General features: G+C 45.0%; 1 long non-coding RNA gene across 1 annotated transcript; it reads left to right on the forward strand.

Annotated features, from left to right (window-relative positions):
• The first annotated feature begins 11,067 nt into the window (after positions 1-11,067).
• LOC119445603 (uncharacterized) lies at positions 11,068-13,897 on the forward strand. The gene is made up of 3 exons (XR_007465981.1): positions 11,068-11,235; positions 13,053-13,125; positions 13,740-13,897. It is a non-coding gene; the product is annotated as an uncharacterized LOC119445603 (long non-coding RNA).
• Positions 13,898-21,790: the final 7,893 nt, after the last annotated feature.

Here is a 21,790-nt window from a genome sequence, read left to right on the forward strand (position 1 = left end):
TGCAAGTCTTCCGCCATGCCAACCGGGAAGTGTTGCGTTGCATACGCCATCACCGTCCTTTGCTGCCATCGGTCAGTAAAGCGGCGCCCGACCGATGGCGGTACGATGCGCCGCTGCAGTGGCTTTGGTCAAGTGGCGTGTGCAGTTCTGGGCGCGGCGGCTCGATAAAAATAAATACTAATAATAATAAAAAAGAAAAAAGGTGCTGCTTGCCGCGGCAGGTTGGCTGCAAGGGTGCCAGTTTCCCAGCCGTAGTTGCTTTCGTCGCCCCTTAGTTGGCCCAAACGGCGCTACGTGCGGCGGATGGGACGCGTCGGCTTGTACGGGCGACGGTGTTCCTTGCGCGTTCCTCAAGCGTTTTCTACGCCGTTCCCCGACAACGGTCCTTGACTGGTGAGGCCTAGTTGAATAATGCCGTTTTCGATGCACGCGGCAGGCCGCACTTTTTTTTTTACCCAGCTGCCACATTCAGCGACGTCACGTGGAAATGGACACCTCTGCTACTTGCAGTTTTGCGAGTTTCGCGAGCCAGAAAAACCAGCGCAGCACTGCGCGATAAGGGTACCACTAAAACACGAAAGCGCGAGCAGTGCAGAGTCGAGAGAAAACGTAACCTTTCGAACGCCCGCGTCGCTTTCAATGCTGTAATGTCAATGAGTTCTGTTTTGTAAAACTGAAATACAACTGGTCATGTAGCATTTTCTTTCGTCTTATAGAACAATAGAATGATCTTTTGATAACGAGTGGTTGAGTACTAGTGACATATTTTAAATGAGGAGTGCCTTCGTCATCGCGCAGTAACTTGAATATCCCGAGGAAGTTCCTAATTGTGCGCTGCATTTACCTTAATTTCTCGATCACTAAGGCTCTGTTCGCGATAATATTGACGTCTTAGAAATACTAGAGTACTAATCCATCAGTTTAGCTTAACTTAGTATTTGCGTTTAGTGTACTTTTAAGATGAAAGACTTAAGCGGCTCGTTGCGCGATTGCCTTGAAAGCCGAGCGGTACAATAAATCACGTTATCACAGAGACTCGCTCGCGCCAGGGCTCGCACGTTTGTCGTCTTTTTCCATAGTTGGCTCCGATGCCACTCATCATGCCAGCATTCCCATCTTCTCCTCCCTCTGCGACGGCGCAGATGGCACTGGCCCACTGCCAGTCGGTGCGCTGATTTCGTTGAGTTGTGTGGTGCGCTCCTACGGACGAACCTTAGACTTCGACGTCTCTTTCAGTAGCTACGCCCGGCTCCTTTGGACGTCCACGCAAATACGCGAACGCAGCCGAGGCACGTGGTGCGAGGAATGATTCAAGGCAAAGTGAAAGCAATACCCTTTGCTTTCGTAAACAAGCAGTCATCGGGAAGAATTTGCAATACTTTCGCAATAATCCGCGTAGGGATGCTTAAGTACCCTTGACTTTTTGTTCTGTTATAACAGCTTATGGTACATAAAGGACATCGGTCATACTTACGCAACTGGTACAATTCAGCGTATTGAATGCAGTACGCTGTTTCTGCATTCTTTTCTAGGGCACATACTCATACTGGCGGAGCACCAGCAACTAATTACAATAGAAGCATCGACAACATCTCTATTCAACAGGTGAGCAAACCGCAAGGAAGCAGGAAGCATTTTATTGCACCGTGCTTAATATCATTGCAGCCAGAATCGCAATCGTCAATTCTTACAGGTAAAGAACGTTATCCCAAGTCTGATTACATAAGCAAATAGAAGATCGTCTGATCAAAAAAATAAAAGCCATAGGTAATTTGTCAGCCTAATTAGATTGCACGTTCAACAGATCGAATGACTGTTCGATTTAGAGCAGACACCTTGATTTAGAAACCTCATCTTCGTAAGGTTATATGAAACTCAAGGTTGGCTACAATCGCTGCGCAAAATGTAGCCGGGCTGCATGGATAAAATGATAAAAGATGAGAATTCTCATAACTGATCACGCCCGTACAGCCCCACCGACCGAGCAAACTTGCACTGTTTTACAACTTTTCTATGCCATCACGGGCGTAGTTTTACAGATTGCACCTTTCATATACACCAGTAATCGAAATAAGGCGCACAAACTTTTGTAGTTCTGTTACAATTTCTCTTGCAGCATTACCATTTTCTTTCACGTGTCACGGCTTTTGCACAAACATGTGAGTGGGTTGTAACCTTAGCGGCCTTATCCTACAATAGCTCGATTTCGAGGAAACCCCGCAGGGGCGTCAGCGTAAGCAGGCGTTTGGTGGGTGGCGACACCACGGACCCGAACACAAGAGGGTTGGCCCCTCCCGCGTTTAACCCTACGTGACTTAGCCGTGTCCGGAGAAAAGGGTATCCTGGGGGTTTAGCGTAAGCCGGATGTTTGGGCCTTCATGGCCCCTTGGCGGAGGCAACACACCTCTTTGGCCTCCGTTTCACGTAGACGGCACCCCCGGACTGACCCACCTGGGGGAAATCGGCAGTCGCCCTTTCCTGTCCCCCTCTTCAATCTTTTGTCTTACTCGAATACGAGTAAGCCACGCGGACAATAATATCCGCCGTGTACGTGAAAACTTTGTTGAAAGCGCTGTTTACCTCCGGGAATCTATCCGAGTGCAGCATGACCCTTCTCAGTGCGTAGCACTTCTTGATGATCTAGTGAAATTGAAGAAACAATAACTGCACTCGCATAAGCTCCAGCGTAGCTGCAGTGTTTTATTGTTTGTGGCTTTTGTTCTTCTCATGTCAATTTCGGGAATAAAGAAAAAGAAAACTGGCGTGGCTCAGTGGTTGAATAGCTGACTCCCGCGCAATGGGCCCGGGCTCGATCGCGGCGGTAACCAGGTATTTTTTTTCTCATTCACGGTCATAGCTGCTACGGACCCCGGACACCACCGGTGGCGGCGGCGGTAGCGGCGGCGGACAACCATCGACAACCGAAACGGCTATTGGAATGAGCCCATAACGGCTTACGCTGTAAAAGGAAGAGGCGGATGCCCTTAGAGTTCAACCGATATCATGACATTTTTCAATACGACACACGTAAAATATGTATTTCTGGGCCAGAATATATGAAACTAGAAACAGTATAAAGATAGTCATAAACTTGGTATGTTTAGTTGGGCTATGCCATTTCTAAAAACAAAAAGTTAATTCAAATATCCTGTTTTAACGACAGGTAATAGCCAGTATAAAGATATATAATATTGGGTTTTGTGTAAAGCGCCCATAAAGGCTTGGTCTCCTCCATATGTTTACGCCGAGTTGGGCTAGCACAACGCGAAAGACGAAGCAGTCGAGACGCCATTTCTAAACATCATTCAAAAAGTTAATTGCTAGACCAACGTAAATAACCTGTTTTAACAGATAGAAGCAGCAATATTAAGTACATTTCTAGCACACGAAGCAGCGCGAGACACCCATATTACAAAAACATTGACTCGCTATCCCGGCCCTTCGAAAGCGGATGTACGTCAAATCTGTTTCAAAACCACTACCCCTGCTGATGGCTGTAGGAAATGCTTTAGTACAGTGTGCTAATGGTAGTGATAGTAGCGTTGTAGCCGCAGTGGTTCCTCAGGAGCCCTAACTATGCGTGGCCTACCCATAGCAGCGCTGCAACGCGAGTGTCTACGGGAGCTGCCATCGGGCCGGTTCAGCCAGCATGAAAGTTATGCCACGTACATGAATTTGCCTTGACATCGTCCTTCTTGCTGCAGACGGCTTCGTGACCTTGTCAACTCATCATTTTCAACAAAGTGCTGTGTAATAAATAAATGAACATTATCAAAAGTTACAGTGACATTGCACTTCGTGAATACGGGTGACATGCAAACGTATGCATGCTATAGCGCCCGCGTCAATATCGGCCCTCGGTGCGCCCGATCGCCTACGCAGTACGCTTCGCAGATCGTATTCAAGAATGGTATGCGCGGCTGCGCCATACGAAGCAGCCGCCGGAGTAATATCCCCACCCCACCCCCCGCCAATACCGAAGATGGAGTGCTTCCCCCCGATTTCCAGCAGACACCGGCAGGCAGACACCCGCGTTCACTAAGCGGACCGTCACTGCAACTTTTTAAAATAATTTTTATTTATTTATTGCACCGTACTGTGTTGACAACGAGTAGTTTACGAGGTCACGAGACCGTTTGAAGCCAGGAGGACGAAGTTTAGGCAAATAAATGTACTTCCCACAACTTCCCTCCTGGCTGAACTACCCAGATTGCAGCTACCGTAGGCACACCCGTTGCTGCCCTGCTCTGGTTAGACCACGAAGTGTTAGGGCTCCCGAGGAACCACTGCGACCACAACGCCATTGTCACTACCATTAGTATTCTGTAATAAAAGATCGCAGACAGCCACCAGCAGGGGTAGTAGTTTTGCAACAGCATCGTTGGACATCCGCTTTCCAAATGCCATGACTGCGAGCCAGTTTTTTGTTGTAATTGGGTGTCTCGCCTGTTTCGTATTTCAGAAAAGCACCTAATATTATACTGCTGTCTGTGGAAACAGGTCATTTACGTTGGACGAGCCATCAACTTTTCCAATTATGTTCTGAAATGACATTTCGACTACAGGCCCACTACCCGTAAACATACCATGCCTTTATTGCAGTTTCTTTACGCTAGCTATTAGTCTCGGCGTACTTGTGTTTCATATAGTCTGTTTCTACTGGCCCAGAAGTACAAGTTTTGCGCGTCTCGCATTTAACCATGTCAAGATAGCGGTTCTACTCTAAGGGCATCCGCTTCTTCCTTTTTCGTTTTGCTCCTGAGTACGCGTGTGCTTGTCATAAAGCTGTTTTTTCAATTCCACTCTCAGTAACATAGGCATGATAGGTGTTGGCACACAGAAAGTTGTCTGTGTCCAACAGAGCAGTAGGAATTTGCAGTTAGTAAATAAACACACTGATAATTAAAATGACAAGCTTGAAATTTTTCTCGAAATCGAACTATTGTATGCTGAGGCTGGTAATATTACAATCCCGCTCACACACGTGTGCAATAGCGGTGACACATAAAAGAAAATGGTAATCGTAGAACGGAAATTGTGACACAACTAGAAAAAGTTCGTGCCGCGTTAATTTCGACGAATGGTGTATATGAAAGGGCAAACGCGTGAAACTACGCCTGTGACCGCATAGACAACTTGTAAAACAGTATTATAAGTTCACTTGGCGTGATCTGTTAGGAGAATGCTTATTTTATATCAGTTTTATCCACGCCGCCCGGCTACATTTTGCGCCCCAATAGCGACCATTTAACCACCATGCTAAAATTAGGTGTCTGCTCTAAGTCGAAGAGCGTCTTTGGATCCGTTACTATATATATATATATATATATATATATATATATATATATATACTTTATCTTACCCTGAGCTCAGATACCGACCTTTGCAGCAATATATATTAGAGTTCTTAGGCGTATTGCTCTAGTATAACGAGACATCTTGTAAACAAATAGGTATTGAGAGCTCGTTTCTCGAAGCACGACTTATAACGTTTGACCTGCCGCATTTGTAAGCGCCCGTGTTTAGAGAGCGTTTCATGAATGTTACAATTACTTACCACAGTGTTACCGCTATTTCGGAAATAAAAATCTAAATGAATGTCTACACATTATTCTGCACTACAGTATGCTGCAGTAGGCTGGCGTCTGCAGGTATTCTTCCTACCTTGTAGCGTCCCCATGTGGTGGACCAAAACTTCAAAGCTTATATGACAAACGATTTTTCCACACTATCTGATCGCTCCCCGAATAGGAGGCGCACCGATGAAGCAATCACATTTTTATGCAACCGAAACAGTCTTTTTGCCAACTACCACGTTGTACACAGTCACCACGATACTAAGACATTTCCTGTCGCCAAATGTCTCACGTAAGCAATCGGCCCATGCTAAAAAGTAACAAAGATGGGACGCGGCGATTTCATTTGTAAGTTCCCAGCAAACTATAGTATGACCAACTCTCGAAAATTGTATTGTTTAGAGACATTCCCATTTCAGTGGGCCCACACAGGTCGATGAAAAGCGTGTGCGGTGTCATCTCGGAAGACGACATTCTTGAACTCAGCGAAAGCGAGCTACTAGAAGAATGGCAAGTGATAGCGTAGTCAAGGTGCAAAGTATAATCAGGCGAGATGACAAGCAAATACCTACCAAGCACATCATCATTACTTTCGGAACCAGGAACCCACCTATATCAATAGAAACTGGTTACTGCAAGCTTTGTGTCAGACCATACATCCAGAATCCGTGTCGTTTCTCACTCGGCAATGGTAGCGTTACTTGTGTCTCGTATAGTAATCGTCGGTGAATTTAGCATTTTCGCAAACGCAGATAAAGACGTGGGCTCGCCCAGCCAAACGTCCGCCGGCCTCGTGCAGCCTAAGCAATGGGGGTTCGGCTGTAGATGACGGGCGGCAAGTGCCACCCCTTCGCCGTTCCGCGCATGCGCTTGTTCTTTGTCACTTTCTGCGCATGGCGTTGCGCGGAGTATAAACCACGCGCTCGCGTGTTCCCTTGAATGGCTTATGAATGAAAGCCAGTGCATGGCAGCAAGCCTGCATAGAACGAAACGTTCTGCTACTCGGGAGAATACTTCTATCGAGTCAAGGCCTATTAAAGCCCCTGTGACATGCTTGTGGCTAGCGGCAAGAGCCTGAAGTGATTTTTTACGACTATACCGGGACTATCTCCTGTTGAAATCCCTTTTTTGTGAAACATAAGCCGAAATTGTCAAGCGATGGCTCTCTGAATTCTAACAATGGAGTTGCCATCTAGCCGGTCCGCTGCCATCGGACAGTTCAATATAAAAAGGCAGAACCACTGTGAATAACATGCAAATAAACGACCGTGGCGTAAGCGAAGCTGAGCACGTTCTTATGGCCAGAGATAAGCCAGAATCGGTGTTGGTGACTAAAGAGCTCGAAGATTATGATTACACTGTCCTGATATCTCATGGGTCTTCTCAGGGATAGTATAGCCAATTCTTTAATACGGCCATTCAGCTATCTGGCAGTTTTGTGGCAGCCGTTTGTTGCACGAAAGCACGAGCCGCAAGAACTGCAGGCGCCCCGTACGTTGTACGCCGACAGGGATCCCTGAAAGTCATTATTGCACATCTTCTTATGACTCAGAAGAAAAGATTGTGTGGTCTCCAAGTGCCATTCGATAATGGCTAGGCGACTATCACAATCTCCAGGAGCGCTAACTGTGTTTGGTGAGCAATAATTTGTGTGCTTTACGCGCGTAAGTTAGATTTGGTAATGTGAAGAAGTGTGCAGTTTGCCTAGATGTGTAGATTATGCATTGTTACTCGAAATAGGACTGTAGGAACTATAGTAAGCGTTCGAGCTATGTTGGATTTTATACCTTATGGGCTTTTGATCATCTTAAACATGTCACGCGCCCATTGAAATGTGTTTTTTTCATTGCAAAAACTTTGAAATGGGGGCGTATGGGATGATACGCCCGAAAGTGCCATTATCCGATCATCGAGGACACTTGCGAGACCATTGCAACGTGCGAGCTTTATGCACAATCCAGAAGACGGTGACGACGTTCCACATGGTTTGGGTGCGAGAGCGCCGAGCGTCACAATAAAGACAAAACAAAGCAAATGACCAATCTTTGTGAACCACGGCGTGCCACGAAAAAATGAACAAGAAGGGAACCTGGGAGACGTCGAAAGTTGGAGGCAGGGAAGACAGCTAAGGTGCTGAGGTGGAAGCCTGTCGTGTGCTGGGACCTGGGTTTACGATGCCTCTACCTAGTCCGCTCTGTTCGTCCAGAGGGCCCGCCGTCGGCCGACAACGACAGAAGCAGGAAGCATTCGAGGAAGGCTGCTGGGGGCCGGCGGCGGGGGCTTGATGGGCGCCTCGACACGGGCTCACATAGATCTCCACTCATTGACGCCTGCGGGCGATACCCGACGCTCTGTGGTGGCACTTACGCTGTGAAGATAAGCGGCCGGCCGTTCAACGAGGCAGCTGCCGGATGCGCCCGTGCATGAGCCTCTCCAAGCGTCCATGCGCTGCCTAAATCGTCTGGATTTCTCATGCAAGATAAAGAATGAATGGATGAAGTTTTAAAGCGCAGCTCTTAGGCACCCGCTTCTTGAGGTGAGCGTCGGTGTAACCGAGTGAAAGAGCAGAACTGCGAAGGATGAAAGAGCAAAGCGGAGCGCAGCGGTGAATGAAAACTGGCTGTAGCGAAGAAAGCGCGAGGCGGAGGGTATGGCGAAAGCGTGGGAATGAAAGTGTGGTGCCGCGCAAGACGTGTTCTGCGACGATTGCTATTCGACGGCGCAAGAGTATCACACGTCGCCTGTTCACCTATTATTCTTTCTTCGGTCACTGCTTTTCACGGGATAACAAATTTTAAACGTTATGCCTTTAAGTAAGAAACGCCTGCATATGTCAGAAGCTTCTCGAGTGTTATCGGTCGTGTTATCCGTTGGCTGTTGCCACCAAAGCTCTTTGTAATCTGATTGTAAGCGCGACGCGAATTACGCACTACTTTCTGGAAGCCGCGCGGGCGTCAGAACTAGAACCTTCGGCAAGCGATGCATAAAAGCCGACGCGCTTAACCCGCACATCACATTCTCGACGATCACCGACTCTACTCGTCGCTATTGTTGTGCTTGAGTGTTACTTGTTTTGCTGGGCAGAAGTTCGCCCAATAAATATTTAAATTTGTAGCTCACAGTTTCGACACTGGGTCGTTATTCACTGTCACTACGACGTGCCAGTATAATCGTAATACAAAATAGTGTCAGCCAGTTCTTTCTGAACAATGTGCGACACAATCGGTGGAATTGCTTCGTCTACTGCAGCTGCTAAACCAGCTGCCCAACCACAGCATCTCCGCTGCCGCCATGAGGACGCTGTCGTTCGGAATCAATTTATTTGCTACAATATAGCGCGAATTCAAAACACCTAAACATATGCTCTATGAATTCGATTTATGGAGTATCGTCATAGTCGGTGAATCTTTTTCTTGCAAAATTTTGGAGAGGTCAGCTCGGACTCTCTGGTTAACTCTGTACATTTGTCAGCACATCATTAAGCCACCAGTTTGCTTTGAGCTTGTGCAATATCTTCGATGCACTCTGTTTGCGTTTGCGTCTTGTAATCCCTCGTTTTTAATCGACGTGGAGGTTTTGAGAGCTTAACGTAACTACGCTTTTTCCCAATGCTTGATTTTTGTTTTATAAAGTCTGACATTTGTGTGTCTTGAGTTGCAGCTGCCTTTTCTCATTTCTAGCATCGAGGAAACTACTCCGTTTTTAAATACACGAACAAATTCGTTGAACACATTTCCCGTAAGAGAAGTTGGCATCAAAGAGCTTCATTGAAGACCAGCATAGACCAAATGGTACATACCCATTGCTCCAAGTCGGCGTCAAAGTGTTTCATTCAACAGCGTTACCTACCTAGTCCCGCAACTTTAGTGACAGGTTTCAGTGTGAAAGAGCTTCATTGAAGAGCGGCGAATATGTGCACATCGCCAGATACTGATTGACCCAAAGTTGGCCTGAGAGTTGGTTTCCAACACTATTCCATTATCACAGTAGTTAGTAGCCCTGCCCATTTCACCATGGACTAGCCGGTGACCCAGTTAAGCTGGAAGATTGTTATATACGTAAAAACGCAGCCCCCAAGAAGTGTGTGTGAAGCATCTTAAAAATACTAAGACAATCAAACAGACAGTGGCGCCCGTTTTGCACCAGTGTGCTATTCGTAACCGAGCTGCGTTTTCTCGTAGGTTGTTTTATCACAAACATTTGTCGCAAATAGCTGTCCTGTGTATGTTCTATATAAAATCAATATATAGCCAAACAAGCTATTTTCTTCCTTGACTTACCTTAAAATTTCTGTGTGTGCAGATGCAAATAAGCTGCACCCGTCAATACGAGCCTTACATGGCGAATCCGTTTAGTTTTATTGCATATTGCTTCACGTATTGAAATGAACTTCAGTTCTAACTCTGTATGCAAACAACTTGCGCTAGTTCTTTTTCGTGTCTTTTCTGCTCATTTTCAGACAACTTTGTGGTTACAGCATCCTTCGTATCACCAGTTCAAGGAATTCAGTCTTTTCTGGTGTTGCCATGAGTGCTGTGTCGGCATCTAGTTGTCGCATCAATATATAAATGTAACACGAATGTAACATTCTACCACGCACGCCCACTGAAGGCACCGATAAGCCGAAATGACAAGCTAAAGACAACGCTGCATGACTGACGCGAGGTGATCCGCTATAGAACTAATTAGTAATCCTGAGCCGATGGCTTTCGTGAATTCAACGTAATTAATTTATGTCAACTGTCGCATTTCAAAAAGCAGATCTGGTCAACCTATTCGTATCTATCAGTAATACGATGTTGAGCGACTTTATCGGTGTGGACGCGAGGCATTCAGCCTCTGCCGCCATAGATTAAAGTTGATATATGTGCTGTAACAACATTGTCAAAATGTGTGACAAGATTAGCACTGTCTTCTGGAGTTCTTTGCACATTCATCTGAAGTCACTAGACAGTAAAGTTGCAGTCATGGCGCGGCCCAAACAGGAGTGCCAATCAAGTGTTTTTATGACAGCTTGCTGCGCCTGCATACCGACAGATATATTTCTGCTATTGCACGTAGGTACTACTGTCAGGTCCAAGTGATGCACAGTGGACACATTACAGTGCATTCACATAACTCAATCACGGCTAGTACGTCGAGTGTCTCCTTGTTACAAATCTGACATGATTAATACAAGTCCAAACTTCAAAACTAACATTCGCTGGTGTAACAAATGAGATCTGACGAGCTGTATCCCACGGGTAAGAGGTCACTGGAATTTTAATGTGCACGTGTGTTTCCTGTGCGTTCGTAAAGCTATGAAACGCGAATCCGGTCTACAATTTACTTAGCACTTCTTTATAGGGGACCCTCTGATGCGCAGTGGACACATTACAGTGCTTTCACATAAATCAATCACGGCTGGTACTTCGAGCATCACTTGTTACAAAGCAAACATGATAACACAAGTCCAAACTTCAGAACTAACCGTCGTTGGTGTAACAGATCAAAAGCTGATGACCTCTTTCCCACGGGAAAGAGGTCACAGCAATTTTATTGTGCACGTGTGTTTCCTGTGCGTTCGTACAGCTATAAAACGCGAGTTCGGTCTGCAATTTACTGAGCACTTCTGAATAGGGGACCCTCTGGAAACAACTAAGCGTCTGCTATTCTTTAGGTGAGATACTTAATTCTCAAATTGGGTTCGGTAAAAGTATAAATGCTGTCTTTTATGCATGTCATTCTTATGAATCACCCGTTGCATATAGCACAACTCTACGTTTTGAAATGGACTACTCTAAAACTAGATATAATTTGCACGACAAACCAAATGCATAATCGAACAGTTAGTAAAATTTAGGTAACAACTCTTCAATTATTCACTTTACGACACATGTCACAGCATAAGCAACTTAGGCGGTGAGTTCGCAGGCGATATTCACTTCAAACAAATTTAAGCATGACACTAGTATCTAGTTATGCGTTCCCAAAGTGCAAACAAAACTATGTCGTGTTCGAACCTATTTTTCAGTAGCAACGCTTAAAAAGGGATGAAATAAGTAAAGCAAGTGTACAATCCTTTAAAATGTCAATTAATAAAGTTCGGTAAATTTGTCAATCAGGCATTTTAAATCGTAAGCAAGTATAGTCAACCTCTTCGAGTTGTCCAACACGTGACTTGATTTTTGCGATATCTCAGATGTAATTTTTGTAAATGTTGGAAGGTTAAAATACTACAAGTATGCATAAGCTATCTGACCACCTAGGCAACATTTGGACTAGAATTTTATTTCCAATAAAATGTCTTGAAGGGAATCACTTGATATGCGCAACTCTTGAAGCAATATAGCATGTTCTTATTGCCGACATAAATTTTAACTACTTTTTTAACCGAGCAACAAAGCAATAGGAAGAGCAAAAATAAGAGCCCGACCCAAGGCACTGATCTTCACCATGTTTGACCAGTGGTCAGAGGAGACAGACCGATGCAAGATCTCCGGCTTCAGTGAAGTAAAGCAAATGAAATGTACACCCATGATTCACATATGACGAGAGATTATGTACAAATTGCAAATGAAACCGTAAGTGGCTTGGGGGAAGCCCATTTCCAGTTTTCTGCCGGTTTTTTCCTACTATTCCTGAAATAGTTTCCGCAAAAATTTATCTTTCTTATTCATGATTACACTCACTCTTGATGTGTTTCACACATTTAGATAAGAAATACACATTTTTTCGTGCAAATATAAGTACCACGATTGGAGGGATGTTGTGGGTTGCATATTTCGGATTGTACAGAGCTCATACGTTACACTACAAGTTTATGATAGGAAAACACAGTTTGACATTTTTTATGCACCTAACTGGTAAGGAAACATCTTTTATTATGTCATCAACTTAGACCATGTAAGCCAAAGATGTAAGACATCAGGGGGCTTTGTTTATACTCTACGACGTTCAAAGCTTTACTCGTTCGCCGCCGCTTGTTCATCAAGGTTGTTCCAAGTGCAATTGAAACATGAAGAAGTCAGTATGCTTTCATAATGCTGCTCTGCCGCGTAGAAGGCATGCATTTATTCTAAAATGAAGTTTTTATGGCAAGAAGCTGCTTGTAAAACATACACAAATGGAAAATACTAGGAAAGATTGGACAACACATCAACTGCTCAGAACAATATGGAAATGACAGAATAAGTTAAGGGAAATTCTACTGCTCAGATAGATGCCAGATGATGGGCATTAGTCATGATGTTTTGCTACGAAGGTATCTCAACTTTCCGTCAAATATAGCAGAGTAACTGACTTTTTTCACATAAGGTCTTGTAAAATTCTCATTTTCTGCAAAATGCCTCTATTCCCTATAAGTACGCGCCAAGTTAGTTTAGAGTCGCGCTATGCTGGAAAGAATTGTAAGCGGTTGACACATGGAAGTAATAGAAAATGAGCTTGGAAGTTGGGCAGCCCTGAGACATTACTGCTTACTTTTTTTCTACCCAGCTTTACAGAAAAATAACCATGCAGCTGAAAGTGATCCTTGTGGGCTTGGCCATCTTTGGTCTTATTGTGGCAGGTGAGTTGCCTTGCTTTTTAAGTTGAACCTAACATTGAATCCCTGATCACAATGCCTTAGAAATGAGCCCTGCCCTTACGACCCTTCGGTGTACGTTTGGAATCTTGGTAGCGTACGTATACAGTAAAAAGTAAACAACTTGAAAGTTACCTGTACTTTTTACTGCAACCGAAACAGCATTCATCACTTCTAAAGATTTCTTGATTGTGCCTAATGCTGCTATGTTTACGTTTCCATGGAAACACATGCTCGTTATCGCCACCATCAACAGCCTATCCATGTGTTCGTTGCCCAACGCAGTGACCTAACATGGAGATCTGCCGTCAACTATACCGTGCTGTAACTAAATCAATTTAACACAATAGTGTTTCTGAGTCTTCGGGGAATTACGCTGCACTAACTTTTCTTTCGCAGCGATTGCTGCACTGTAAATGTCCAGCTCTACCTACATAAATTTAACGACATATATTCAGGTCAGTCCCTGTAAATACAGAATCCAAGATACTTTTTTTCGTGGTGTCATTATTGGCTCTCTTTCTAGGAGAATATCTATCGCGGTATTTTTGAGTTGTTGAAGCTGTTTGTGCCGTCCGTCATCTGCATTGTTTCCGCAGAGAGCTATGCCACGCCTGCCAGCAGCTCCAGTGAAGCCGAGGCCAGGGCTGATCCCGAGACTGCAGAGCGTGCCGAGCAGAGCAACGCCGAGGAGGCCCGTGTCGGCACGAAATGCATAGAAACCCTGTGCGGGTAGTAGCCCCATGCAAGAGAGCGAAACGATCTTAGTGGCGAATATTGAGGTTTGGGCATTGCTGTTGCGCTGATCTTGTATTTAATAAAGTTATATAACAAACTCAGAACTTACCCTTGATTTTTATTAAATATTCATGCTGAAAGCGTTGCCAACTGGGCACGTCCGCTGTAGTCCTAGGGGCGGCTAACGAAGAGAACCTCTCACATGAGGTACTCGACTTTTCAGAATAATTGAATACTAGTGAAGCAAGCCGTCTTTCACGCTACAGTAGCAAGCAAGATAAAGCTCCCACTAGAAGAGATAAATTTTATTTCCCTAAAAGCGGGTAGGCGAGTGATGCTTTAGCCGTGTACATGCGCTTCGAAAATGGATGTTGCCTTCGGCGTCCCCTTCTTGAAACAATGCCTGCAGGCTGAAGCGTTTCTTATTCTCCCATTCTTGATCAGTTCCCGCGAAATCGGACCATACTAAAGGAAGTTTTTCGCGCCTTTCATGTCGTTTCAAGAGAGAGAAACAAAAACAAGGACAGGGCAGAGAGGTTATTTCTAATAAAGAAGACAATTTCGAGAATATCCCTGTACTGAGGATGGGCACAGGGGAACTATAAACATAAAATGAAAGAGGAGGTGATGAACGTTGCACACAAACGCGTGCACAGGCACGTTGGCCTGGGACAAATTAGAGTATTCAACAATGACCTAGGCTACAGAAGCCTGTTGCTTTTGGTCAGCCTTATGTATTCTTTACTTATTGCTGCAGCGGCGAGTGAGGTTGTCGTTGTGAAATGGTAAGTTCCGAAAGTTGTCTAATTAGAGCGATGTAGCAAAGTCACTAGCTGTCGTCTTTGTACGCATTTAGGACAGTCACTAATAACTTGGTTCGGTGTCTTCGTACACAGTAAGTCAATTGACACCCTTGATGGTGAGAATTGCGATTAGTAACACCCTTGAAGGGCGGTTTTATTCAAAAAACATCCCATCATCACGTCGTTTTGCGAAGTATAGTGTAGTTGTAGATGCAAAATGCAGCCTTACACGGGTGTTAGAAAAAACGTCCCCGGAAGAAATATCACCGGAAGGTACGTTCCCGGAAGATACGTCCCCTCCGGACTCGCTCTCTAGGTAAAAGAGTCCCCAAGTGAAAATTTAAGTAAAGAACAAATTCTGTGCGAACTCACTTGATAAAGAACTGCACTCTTTATTCGACACTTGGCATTTTTCCGACCATCTTGGGTTCTAAAAATAACGAAGTTAAAACCGAATGGTATGTCCAATAGCCCTCAGGAAATTTCAGTTCTCGTCGTCCCGGCAGTGTAGTCTTCACAGGTTGGGAACACGCTGCTGCATGGTCATGAGCGCCGACTTGTTCCTCTTCTTTGGGGGTGCACCAACTCGAGACTGGGTCATCTTCATTGCCACGGTGACTTCTTCCGAGCGCAAGGAGTTAATGGTCTTCCACACTGTTGGGCGGCTGTGGCCCACGATGCTTCCCAGCCTTCTGCTCCAGGCCTCCACATGATTGTTCGTCCAATGTCCTCCATCGAAAGTAGTCGAGTAGAGGTTCCACATCGCAGGAGGAAAAGTGGGAGGTGTTCGCCGCAGACTAACCATGTTGTCTGCTCTCTTTACCCGTCTGTAGGTACCTTAAACGTGTGTTGCGTCAAAATCATGAAGTATTTCTCGGCCAGCTTCTGACATTAAACCTTTCAATGCGGTCATTCAATCTTGTACGTCGTCAAGCGATAGGAAAGCGAGGGCGTCAAGCATTCCCATGAAAGTTCGAAACTCCTGATCTTCCCTGTAAAGGTTTATGAACTCGAGTTCTTCTATTTTTCGCCAAGGGCTTTGGCACAGAAGGAAGAAGATGGAATTTTAAACGCAATGTGTACTATTACAGCGAAAATGCTAATCCTTACACTTACCTTGCGCGCGCTCGTGTGACCACGAAACTGCTGCCTCCAGATCCGCGGCATAGGCGCTGAACTGCCACCACCTATGTGTTGTTTCAGGCTCGTGTGATAGCTAGATGACATTGTATCTGACATGCACATTGTATCTGAGATGAAATGTATATACATATGGTCGAAAGTTTGGAGACTTTGAGGGCTCCTTTCTGGGGACGTTTATTCCGACATTGCAAATGGGGACATTTTTTTCCAGTGACATATGTTCCGAGGACAATGCTTCCGGGGACATTATATCCGGGGACTGTTTTCCGGAACCCCCCTTACACACACCATAAGGGTGTCCTGATTAATAAACGTGGCCGAGTGTGTAAGGGTCCTTTAATTTATTTTTATCACATTCAGAAAGATGAAGTTGTGCGATGAGAAAGCCTGCCCCCCGGCACTGCAAACCAGTAGCAGATCCAGGAGGAAGCCCTCCCCTAATCTCATCCCTTCCCGCCGAGACGTGTCGCGTCTTCAAAGCTGACAAAATTCGTGCAAATAGTTCTCCATTTCACAGCATGTTTTGACGAACCCTCATCATTTTAAGAATATCTTTCTAGAAACGTCTACTTAAACACTACTATGTCATAGTAAGCTTGGTGACACACAGTTATCAAATGTCGTCGTGCACAAATAAATAAATTCCAAGGAATCCAAAAGTGTGCACATTTTTTTCTTGTGCTGAATTTCTAGCCAAAAGAAAAGTGTTCAACATGTTTTCAGCAAGGCACACCTTGTGCAGACTTTTCTTTTGGGACGCCAGGAATCCTTCAAAATTAATAGGCCAGGAGACAGCATGTGGTTGGACGAGCCGCGATTGCTGCCAATCAATGCTTTCATTTAGCTTTCTTTCAAACCACAACAAAACAGGTAGAAAACGCGCGACGTAGCATTCAATATATTCGCCAACGCGGACAAAAGATACATACGCCGAGTCCGGACGTCCTGACCGCACCCGACAGTCTTTCGTCGAGGAAATGACCCCAACCTTTTCCGCTTCCCTGCCATTCGCAAACAAGGTGACTTCGTTGGCCAACTTGAGCTTCCTCACCGACCACAATTCTTTGCTCAAACGGCACCTACAGAAAGCACGATGCAAAGCACTCATGGCTTCGCATCCGCATGAACTTACGAAGCCGGCTGTGCAAAAGGCAACGATTAGGTTTGTAGTTGTAAGAAAGGAAAGTTCTACTGGCTTACAAACACCTGAACATCGGCCAGTACGGAGTGCGCAAAAAGAAAGGTAGAAGAATGTGAGAAGGTACAGAGCACCACCGTACAATATGAAATGAGTACAGTATTTACATTACTGACTAGTGGCGCAATTTACTGAAATATTTACTCTCTCAAGTTGCACACAATATGAATGCATGCATGAATAGGAGCCATTCACTGTAGCCATAATGCGATTCCAGAAACCTGCAGGGCAATTTGCAGGCCCGAAATTTGTTCATGGACCAGTGTCGAGGCATTGGTAAAGTGTGCAGGAATTTTCCCGCCTCCCAAGTACGTTCGCGATGTCTGGCATATGCACACCTGCGAGAGACTCGCGCGTCTACCCTAGCGAGACGGGTATGACAGGCGCGCATACTGAGTACGGGAAATTGTAACTTTATAGAATGAAATTGAACTCTGTCGAAACACCATAGCTCTAGATGACAGGTTACGGCGGGAACAGGGGCGTTCTGCTGGATACTTTTTACTGGTAGCAATACGTTTTATGTCTCTAGGGATGACTTTTCAGAAATAACCTACGCGTCTTACGAGCCAGTGCTTAAGGGGGCATAATCCACTCATTTTTTACGTGACGGACAGATTTAATTTTGAAGCAATTTAGTTTTGAAGAATCGCAAGCGGCAACGGCCGGCGGGTCCAGCTAACCACGCGGCCGAGCAAACTCGAGGGAACGAACGCAAACGTTTGTGGTTCGACAACAACTTGTCCCTCATCAGAGTGAACTGCTCCGACGAACAGCAACACAATGCATTGGAAGTATTGAATGAACATAACGCAACTAGTGGAGAAGACCTTTGTGAATTTGGAGTGTGTGGTGCGTGTAGGGAATGTTTAATCAAGGGAAAACTGCCCGCGCTCAGCACTGTGAATGGATACGTATACCCTGCTTTGTTGTGATGGTGATAATATTCGCTTATCATCCAGCTTCACGGAGTGCAAGCGCCGGCGATTTTTAAAGTTATGCTTATCTAGGGAGGAAGAAGGAGCACAAATGTTTTTCGCGAATCACTCTATTTCAATCATCACCGTTGGCACAGTTTGCCAAGAAGTAATTAATCTATTGTCATTCAATAGCCTTTACGACAGCCGAATGCTGGCAAAGCAGAGGCGTTTGGCGATGGTATAGGCGAAGCTGTTGAATGGGAAGAGTATTGAATTGCTCTGCTAGTGGTAGTTTGAGGTCGAGAGCAGTTTGGCTTGAAAATATTTGTCTACCGCATACACAGAATATTTTGCTTGTGGATATGCCTTCCTCGTTACCCGTCCTACTTGGATTCTAAGTAACTGTAGTAAGACAAGGACCGACATTAGAATATAACAACGACAACTCACGGCGCTGTGCACCGTCGGAGTTCGTTAATATATTTGTTCTTTCGTTTTAGCGATCATCGGCCCCAGTCGCTGACCCAGTCTAAAAAAACAACAACAAAGAACAGGATGGGCTCCTGTTGCACACTTATGACGCCACGCAAAGAATGAAAGAAAGGCTTTTAGTACTTGGAAACCTAAAGTGGTCGTGTACATGTTTGCATGCGAAATTTCTTGGTTTCGTCCATGCTTCCCTACGTTTAGAAAACAAATATGGAAGTACTTCTATATCTGCAGTTCGTCCAAGGCATTTACAATTTTTGTGAGCACACCAGTTCAGAAACATGCGCATTGTGAACTTCTTGAAAATGCCAATCAAACGTTTTTTTCTCGGTAGATAAAAGAAAAAAAAAGAGTTGAACGAGTCTGATCATCTGATACAGTCAGAAACGACCGCTTTTCATACAAATAAACGTGCAAGCAAAAAAGATTCAATTATTCATTCGTGGAATTTAGTTCCACGCAAAGTACTACACCCCCTCCCCCCCAAACACCCATGTCATTTCATGTTATATCAGGTAATGTTTATGCGGCTAAAGTTCCAGCGAAACTGCCGTAAGCACAGCAAATAGCTTACAGGTAGCTTAGAATAAATAGCTTAGAAAGGAATATACACACGTCGTGTAAAGGAAGATCTGTTGTTATGCTTTCAAAGCTAAACCGAAATTGCAATATCTATCACCGACAGGTGTCGCCGCTGTCGCTTCTGAATTTCGTGGTGGGCCGACAGGTGCATGTGTGTGTGTTCTTCTTGACGGTCTTGAAGTTGTGAGTAATTAGATTGTTTTTGGCTGCGGTTAGTTTCGGCATCTCGTTCCTTGTTGTACTTTTGTGATCATCGACGCAATGCGAGCTTCCGGACTGAAGTCGACGCGACATGCGTGAGAAAGAAAGGCTGTAGTGGTCTACAACATCGATGTTTATTTGTGACCGTGTGTTTACTATGCCTACGACGGCCGTGATTCGTGGCACAGGAGATATCCGCTTCCAGTTTGTCTGAACAGTGATGAAGTGCACGCTTTTTTTTTGGCGGAAGCCATCCTCAACATCGTTCTCCACTACATAGAGGAAATGGCGTGCACTGAGTATACATCGTGACAGCGCTTCGCCTTCATACCGAGGGATATTTGCAATACCCAATGACTGCTAATTTGAAATGTACGTACGTAGCCACGTTCAATGTCGCGTTATTGGGGTGCGTCATCTGAGCAGTATTTTTCGCGTAATTTCTTTAAACAACGGCGCAAGGTGTTTTGGGTGTGAGTGAATTATGTGTACACCCGACGGAGCCCACGGGCATGGCGGCTCCGGTTGTACTTACGGGGGATGGGAGAGAGAAATTACTTTATTTTGTCCAAAATGTGGTTAGAGGAGGGGGTAATGACTAGAAGCCTCCCCCGTGCCCCCTTTAGACGGCGGCCGGCAGCCCCTGAGCCGCGGCGGCGTCCTCAGCCATTTGGACTACTCTTGCTTGAACATCCGGGTCCGAGCTGAGCAGCACGATCTCCCATTGCTCTTCATTTCTTATTATTAAACTGGGTTGTTGTGGTTTTGAACAGTTATTGTTGTATTGTTTCTTTGGGCATGCCCAGATTATGTGTTGAAGATCTGCTCGGTTGTTACAATGCTTACATATGTCTGTGTATACATCAGGGTGATAGTGACTGAAGGCAGTGGGGTTGGGGAAAGTGTTGGTTTGTATTAGCCGCCAAGCCACTGATTGCCACTTGTTTAATGAACAATGTGCTGTCGGATATCTAGCCCTGGCTTGTCTGTAATGATCAATGATTTCCCTAAAGGAAACCAGCCTATCTCTGCCCGACCGGCGGATTGCGAATGCGTCCGTGTTGGTGTTGGTGACGTCGTCTCAGTCTGCGAAACCTCGAGCCGCGTCATGCGCATTCACGTTGCCTGGCAGGCCAGAGTGTGCTGGTGCCCCGATGATTTGTATTCCCCTAGCTCGGTATCCGTGGAAACCAGCCTGGAGGATTTTTCGCGCCTTTGGCGAGATGCGTCCTTTAGCGTAATTTAATATGGCGGTCTTGGAATCACTTATTATAATTTTATATTTGGGAGAAGATGTCATTGCTAGTGAAATGGCGACCTCTTCTCCTATGGGGGATGGGAGCTTTGTCAAGCCGCGATACAGCGGATGTTTTTTCCATCTCCTCAGCCATGTGATGTATTACATGTCTGGAACAATAAAACTACTACTACTACTACTACTACTACTACTGAATGTGAAAAAGAAAAAAAATCACACTTTTCATTGTTCACGTGCGCTCAAGCAATCTGCGACAGCCCGTACAGTCGTAGAGCTTTAGCTTCTGCTAAGCGCCAGTATTGGGCGCAGGCAGGGAAATAATACTTTGCTTTGACTAGTTGGTTGATTCTGTAACTAAAGTTGGCGCAGGCTTAGTTTTATACCGGTGTCAGACGGCCACTTTCGATTGCGATCGAACCCGATCTGGATCAAAATTGGCTCCCTTCCGCAGATTGAGCAAGCACGTCAATCGCGATCGTTCGCGATCAAATGTGTGCGCTGTGACAGCCGTATTAAATTTCCCTTGTGTATTCACACTCTTACTTGTTTTTTAGATTGAAGGCCAGTTGGTAGGTAATGGCGCAGGTACCTTGCAGCGCTTGTGCTTTTATCGCGAGAACTAATACCGAACGAAGGAAACCACCACAATCCCTCCACAACTCTCATCGAAATGTATCTCGCTCCGTCTCTGTTCGTCGGTTGTATATGCCCCGATTGTGCACTTATCCTTCGTTTTCAGTTCTGCTCGTTCGCTCTAGAAGCTGTCGTGCTGTTGCGCACGCCATTTGTTAATAAATTTATCCTAATTGTGTGAGTACTCAGAGCCTAAGAAAATTGTTTGTCTTGTCCTTGAATTGGTTTCTTTGTTTCATGCAGGTATTCTTATTACTGCAACAATTTAGGTTGTCTTGTATGACCCACTCCTGCCCAAGGAATTGTGTCAGATGTCGGCAGTGGTTCTGAAATAAATTTTACCTAACGTGCTTCGGCTACCGTACGTTGCATGACATTATTTTTATGTCGTGATACAATTTATTGTTATTGTAACTATTCCTGCGTTTATATATTTATAAAAAAGTGGTAAATGCTTAATTCTATGCGTAGCTTTAAAGTTTCCTTTATTTCATGGTCAATCTCGTGAAGTAATAACAGAAAGTTGTTTTTCTAAATCCATTCAGTTACAATCAGTGTGAAGCAATTACATGGGAATCGATTGACCACTCTGGATCTACGCATTGCTGAAAAGACTGGGAAGACATCTGAGCTGACAGGTATACTTTTTTCATCATCATCGGCCTCCATGTTGTTTTCCACTGGA

The sequence above is a fragment of the Dermacentor silvarum genome, chromosome 3, assembly GCF_013339745.2.
Source record: "Dermacentor silvarum isolate Dsil-2018 chromosome 3, BIME_Dsil_1.4, whole genome shotgun sequence".
Lineage (NCBI taxonomy): Eukaryota > Metazoa > Arthropoda > Arachnida > Ixodida > Ixodidae > Dermacentor > Dermacentor silvarum.